This window comes from Ranitomeya variabilis, chromosome 4 (genome assembly GCF_051348905.1).
Source record: "Ranitomeya variabilis isolate aRanVar5 chromosome 4, aRanVar5.hap1, whole genome shotgun sequence".
NCBI lineage: Eukaryota > Metazoa > Chordata > Amphibia > Anura > Dendrobatidae > Ranitomeya > Ranitomeya variabilis.
Window position 1 is genome coordinate 628406892 of NC_135235.1, and position 7499 is coordinate 628414390.

Sequence of the window (7499 nt, forward strand, 5' to 3'; positions counted from 1 at the left end):
GGACTGAACTCCGTGGATGTACAGAGGCCCCTCTCTATGGCGTCTGAGCAGCCCCCACTGTCCCACCACTGTGAAAGCGGATGGCATAAGGAGGTGGACGGTTCCTCTCCACCTCCCTAACAAACGGATGATGGATTGAGGCTTATCCCTGCACCGTCCACGCTGCACAGAACAGTGCTGAAACCCACATCCGCGGCGGCTCCATGCCAGGACGCGCACCGATGGTGAGTGGATCCATCTTCAGAGGGATATCCACATGCTGACAGGCAGCCTCAGCCACTTTCTTGTGGCCCACCTCTCTGAGGTAACGCTCCGGCCGGCTGCAAAAATTTAGCCCCCGGCTTCGGCCGATGTGTAGGCCGCATCCCGGAAGTCTCGCCTGGAACGCCCCGCTGGTGTTGCCCGCCAGCTACAGAAATTATGGGGATGTAGCTCAGTGGTAGAGCGCAAGCTTTGCATGTGTGAGGCCCCCGGGTTCAATCGCCTGCATCTCCATGGCCTGGGTTTACGTGCAAAAGAACGCACTTCCTACTGGTGACCACTTTATCATGTCCGTGGCTCCGCCTCCCGAATTGGCGCCTCTCGCTCTCTGCAAGATTTTATCAACTCTGCAACTCCCGGTAGCCATCTTGGTCCACCCGGCCGGCTCACACTGGGGCGACTTTTTTTGCATTAAAGGGGCACGTCGACTCTACATCAGTACCCAGGTAAGGAAGTACCTAACCAGTCCCTTAAAGGCACACGACCAGTATTCCTTGGTCTTAAAGGCACACGACCAGTATTCCCTGGGCTTAAAGGCACACGACCAGTATTCCCTGGTCTTAAAGGCACACGACCAGTATTCCCTGGTCTTAAAGGCACACGACCAGTATTCCCTGGTCTTAAAGGCACACGACCAGTATTCTCTGTTCTTAAAGGCGCATGACCAGTATTCCCTGGTCTTAAAGGCGCATGACCAGTATTCCCTGGTCTTAAAGGCGCATGACCAGTATTCCCTGGTCTTAAAGGTGTATGACCATTATTCCCTGGTCTTAAAGGTGCATGACCAGTATTCCCTGGTCTTAAGGGCGCATGATCAATCCGAGGAGCCCTCTGCCGCCAACCCCAGCTTATCCTCTAGTTCCCCTCAGTGGACTTCGTCACTAACTGCAATCCATGGTTCTCTGACCAAGAGATTGAACCCCTCCGTGTACCCTCTGTGGCTCGGAGTGCTCGCAGGACCGATATACATGGTCCCTATCCAAATGGGAGCCGTTTCTATTCTACAAACGTACAGGCGTCTAGAAACATACAGGCATCTAGAAAACGGAAGTTTTTCGTTTCCTGCTCCCTCACCAATGATTTGATGACAACAAGGCTCTGAATATGGATTCGATATTGCCTGAACTTGCCAGAGCTTCAGAGAAGAGTAACCAATCTCGGTACATTGACGAAGACTCTGGTTCTGCTCTAGACTACACAGTGTCCCTCATAAGGAGACTAAACTCCCTCGTAGAGCATTTGCCATTCAGTTCAGATAAGTGATTCACTGGACAGAAGCCTCTACTTGGGATGCCATGCCTGGCCTGATTTTTAAGGGCGATGGGTCCTTTAAAGGGCACCGATCTCCCCACACCATCAACAGACGAGCACATGGAGTGTCGCCTCCATGTTTCCTCTTCTGCATCCAGGCCTAATGCCAGACAACCTGTCCTGTCATGGTTCTCAATGGCAAGAGAACGTAATTAAGCATACAAAAGGACTAGCTCTTGGAAGATGGGAACTCGAGCTGACCATGAGCTAAACCTACCGCACAACTAACAGTGGCCGGGTAGCGTGCCTACGTTTTATCCCTAGACGCCCAGCGCCAGCCGGAGAACTGACTGACCCTAGCAGAGGAAAATACAGACCTGGCTTACCTCTAGAGAAATTTTCCCCAAAAGGCAGACAGTAGCCCCCACATATATTGGCGGTGATTTTAGAGGAAAATGACATACAAAGTATGAAGATAGGTTTAGCAAATTGAGGTCCGCTTACTAGATAGTAGGAAGACAGAAAAGGGAACTTCACGGTCAGCTGAAAACCCTTTCAAAATACCATCCTGAAATTACTTTAAGACTCTAACATCAACTCATGACACCAGAGTGGCAATTTCAGCTCACAAGAGCTTCCAGCCTCAGAAATATTCAATCACAGAGAAATGGAACAAAAATGCAAAACAAACTTAGGACAACAAGTCCAACTTAGCTGATAGTAGTCTAGGAGCAGGAACATGCAACAGAAAGACTTCTGGTAACATTGTTGGCCGGCATAGAAATGACTGAGGAGCAAGGCTAAATAGAAAACTCCCACATACTGATGGAAAACAGGTGAACAGAGGAGATGAAGCACACAAGTGCAGTACCACCAGAAACCACCGGGGGAGCCCAGAAACCAAATTCACAACAGTACCCCCCCCCTCAAGGAGGGGGCACTGAACCCTCACCAGAACCACCAGGGCGATCAGGATGAGCCCTATGAAAGGCACGGACCAAATCGGAGGCATGAACATCAGAGGCTGTCACCCAAGAGTTATCCTCCTGACCGTAGCCCTTCCACTTGACCAGATACTGAAGTCTCCGTCTGGAAACACGGGAGTCCAAGATCTTCTCGACAACGTACTCCAACTCACCCTCAACCAACACCGGAGCAGGAGGCTCAACGGAAGGCACAACCGGTACCTCATACCTGCGCAACAATGACCGATGGAAGACATTATGAATAGAAAAAGATGCAGGGAGGTCCAAACGAAAGGACACAGGGTTAAGAATCTCCAATATCTTGTACGGGCCGATGAACCGAGGCTTAAACTTAGGAGAAGAAACCTTCATAGGGACAAAACGAGAAGATAACCACACCAAGTCCCCAACACAAAGACGAGGACCAACACGACGACGGCGGTTGGCAAAATGCTGAGTCTTCTCCTGGGACAACTTCAAATTGTCCACCACATGCCCCCAAATCTGATGCAACCTCTCCACCACAGCATCCACTCCAGGACAATCCGAAGACTCCACCTGACCGGAAGAGAAACGAGGATGAAACCCCGAATTACAGAAGAAAGGAGAAACCAAGGTGGCAGAACTAGCCCGATTATTGAGGGCAAACTCCGCCAAGGGCAAAAAGGCAACCCAATCATCCTGATCCGCAGACACAAAACACCTCAAATAAGTCTCCAAGGTCTGATTAGTTCGCTCGGTCTGGCCATTAGTCTGAGGATGGAAAGCAGACGAAAAAGACAAATCAATGCCCATCCTAGCACAGAACGCTCGCCAAAATCTAGACACGAATTGGGTTCCCCTGTCAGAAACTATATTCTCCGGAATACCATGCAAGCGCACCACATTTTGAAAAAACAGAGGAACCAGCTCGGATGAGGAAGGCAATTTGGGCAAGGGAACCAAATGGACCATCTTAGAGAAACGGTCACACACCACCCAGATGACAGACATCTTCTGAGAAACAGGGAGATCAGAAATAAAATCCATGGAGATGTGAGTCCAAGGCCTCTTCGGAATAGGCAAAGATAACAACAATCCACTAGCCCGAGAACAACAAGGCTTGGCCCGAGCACAAACATCACAAGACTGCACAAAACCTCGCACATCTCGCGACAGGGAAGGCCACCAAAAGGACCTAGCCACCAAATCCCTGGTACCAAAGATTCCAGGATGACCTGCTAATGCAGAAGAATGGACCTCCGAGATGACTCTACTGGTCCAATCATCAGGAACAAACATTCTACCAGGCGGGCAACGATCAGGTCTATTCGCCTGAAACTCCTGCAAGACCCGTCGCAAGTCTGGGGAAACAGCAGATAATATCACTCCATCCTTAAGGATACCTGTAGGTTCAGAATTACCAGGGGAATCAGGCTCAAAACTCCTAGAAAGGGCATCCGCCTTCACATTTTTAGAACCTGGTAGGTAAGAAACCACAAAATTAAACCGAGAGAAAAATAACGACCAGCGCGCCTGTCTAGGATTCAGGCGCCTGGCAGACTCAAGATAAATCAAATTCTTGTGGTCGGTCAATACCACCACCTGATGTCTAGCCCCCTCAAGCCAATGACGCCACTCCTCAAAAGCCCACTTCATAGCCAAGAGCTCCCGATTACCAATATCATAATTTCGCTCAGCGGGCGAAAATTTACGAGAAAAGAACGCACAAGGTCTCATCACGGAGCAGTCGGAACTTTTCTGCGACAAAACCGCCCCAGCTCCGATTTCTGAAGCGTCAACCTCAACCTGAAAAGGAAGAGTAACATCAGGCTGACGCAATACAGGGGCAGAAGAAAAGCGGCGCTTAAGCTCCCGAAAGGCCTCCACAGCAGCAGGGGACCAATCAGCAACATCAGCACCCTTCTTAGTCAAATCAGTCAACGGTTTAGCAACATCAGAAAAACCAGTTATAAATCGACGATAAAAATTAGCAAAGCCCAAAAACTTCTGAAGGCTCTTAAGAGAAGAGGGTTGCGTCCAATCACAAATAGCCTGAACCTTGACAGGGTCCATCTCAATGGAAGAGGGGGAAAAAATGTACCCCAAAAACGAAATCTTTTGAACCCCAAAAACGCACTTAGAACCCTTTACACACAAGGAATTAGAGCGCAAAACCTGAAAAACCCTCCTGACCTGTTGGACATGAGAGTCCCAGTCATCCGAAAAAATCAAAATATCATCAAGATACACAATCAAAAATTTATCCAAATAATCACGGAAAATGTCATGCATAAAGGACTGAAAGACTGAAGGGGCATTTGAAAGACCAAAAGGCATTACTAAATACTCAAAATGGCCCTCAGGCGTATTAAATGCGGTTTTCCACTCATCCCCCTGCTTAATTCGCACCAAATTATACGCCCCACGAAGATCAATCTTAGAGAACCACTTGGCCCCCTTTATTCGAGCAAACAAATCAGTAAGCAGTGGCAAAGGATACTGATATTTAACCGTGATTTTATTCAAAAGCCGATAATCAATACACGGCCTCAAAGAGCCATCTTTTTTAGATACAAAGAAAAAAACGGCTCCTAAGGGAGATGACGAAGGACGAATATGCCCCTTTTCCAAGGACTCCTTAATATATTCCCGCATAGCAGCATGTTCAGGCACAGATAGATTAAATAAACGACCCTTTGGAAACTTACTGCCCGGAATCAGATCTATAGTACAATCGCAATCTCTGTGCGGAGGTAGTGAACCAAGTTTAGGTTCCTCAAAAACGTCACGATAATCAGATAAAAATTCCGGAATCTCAGAGGGAATAGATGACGAAATGGAAACCAAAGGTACGTCCCCATGAGTCCCCTGACATCCCCAGCTTAACACAGACATTGCTTTCCAGTCGAGGACTGGGTTATGAGATTGCAGCCATGGCAATCCAAGCACCAACACATCATGTAGATTATACAACACAAGGAAGCGAATAATCTCCTGGTGATCCGGATTAATACGCATAGTTACTTGTGTCCAGTATTGTGGTTTGTTACTAGCCAATGGCGTGAAGTCAATACCCTTCAGAGGTATAGGAACTTCCAGAGGCTCTAAATCAAACCCACAGCGTTTGGCAAAGGACCAATCCATAAGACTCAAAGCGGCGCCAGAGTCGACATAGGCGTCCGCGGTAATAGACGATAAAGAGCAAATCAGGGTCACAGATAGAATAAACTTAGACTGTAAAGTGCCAATTGAAACAGACTTATCAACTTTCTTAGTACGTTTAGAGCATGCTGATATAACATGAGTTGAATCACCACAATAGAAGCATAACCCATTTTTTCGCCTAAAATTCTGTCGTTCGCTTCTGGACAGAATTCTATCACATTGCATAATCTCTGGCGCCTTCTCAGTAGACACCGCCAAATGGTGCACAGGTTTGCGCTCCCGCAAACGCCGATCAATCTGAATAGCCATTGTCATGGACTCATTCAGACCTGTAGGCACAGGGAACCCCACCATAACATCTTTAATGGCATCAGAGAGACCCTCTCTGAATTTCGCCGCCAGGGCGCACTCATTCCACTGAGTAAGCACAGACCACTTACGAAATTTTTGGCAGTATATTTCAGCCTCATCTTGCCCTTGAGACAGGGCCATTAAGGCTTTTTCAGCCTGAATCTCTAAATGAGGTTCCTCATAAAGCAACCCCAAAGCCAGGAAAAACGCATCCACATTGAGCAACGCAGGATCCCCTGGTGCCAAAGCAAATGCCCAATCCTGAGGGTCGCCCCGGAGCAAGGAAATTACAATCCTGACCTGCTGTGCAGGATCTCCAGCGGAGCGAGATCTCAGAGACAAAAATAATTTACAATTATGTTTGAAATTCTGGAAGCGAGATCTATCCCCAGAGAAAAATTCAGGTAAAGGAATTCTAGGTTCAGATGTAGGAGCATGAATAACGAAATCCTGTAAGCTTTGAACCTTCATAGCGAGATTATTCAAACCTGTAGCTAAACTCTGTGGATCCATATTAATCAGGTGAAATCAGAACCATTCAAGGATTAGAAGGAGAGAGAGACGAAGGCTGCAGTAAGCAGAGATGCTAGTGAATCAACTAATGAGCAAACTCAGGAAAAAAAAAAAATTCTCTGCAGACTTCTTTTCTCTCCTTTCTTCTGCCAATTATTTTAACCCTTGGCCGGCCAAACTGTCATGGTTCTCAATGGCAAGAGAACGTAATTAAGCATACAAAAGGACTAGCTCTTGGAAGATGGGAACTCGAGCTGACCATGAGCTAAACCTACCGCACAACTAACAGTGGCCGGGTAGCGTGCCTACGTTTTATCCCTAGACGCCCAGCGCCAGCCGGAGAACTGACTGACCCTAGCAGAGGAAAATACAGACCTGGCTTACCTCTAGAGAAATTTTCCCCAAAAGGCAGACAGTAGCCCCCACATATATTGGCGGTGATTTTAGAGGAAAATGACATACAAAGTATGAAGATAGGTTTAGCAAATTGAGGTCCGCTTACTAGATAGTAGGAAGACAGAAAAGGGAACTTCACGGTCAGCTGAAAACCCTTTCAAAATACCATCCTGAAATTACTTTAAGACTCTAACATCAACTCATGACACCAGAGTGGCAATTTCAGCTCACAAGAGCTTCCAGCCTCAGAAATATTCAATCACAGAGAACTGGAACAAAAATGCAAAACAAACTTAGGACAACAAGTCCAACTTAGCTGATAGTAGTCTAGGAGCAGGAACATGCAACAGAAAGGCTTCTGGTAACATTGTTGGCCGGCATAGAAATGACTGAGGAGCAAGGCTAAATAGAAAACTCCCACATACTGATGGAAAACAGGTGAACAGAGGAGATGAAGCACACAAGTGCAGTACCACCAGAAACCACCGGGGGAGCCCAGAAACCAAATTCACAACACTGTCCTGTCCACCCGGAGACCTGAACTCTGTGGATGTACAGAGGCACCTTTTTTTGGCGTACGAGCACCCCCCTCTGCATCACCACTATTTAGCGGAT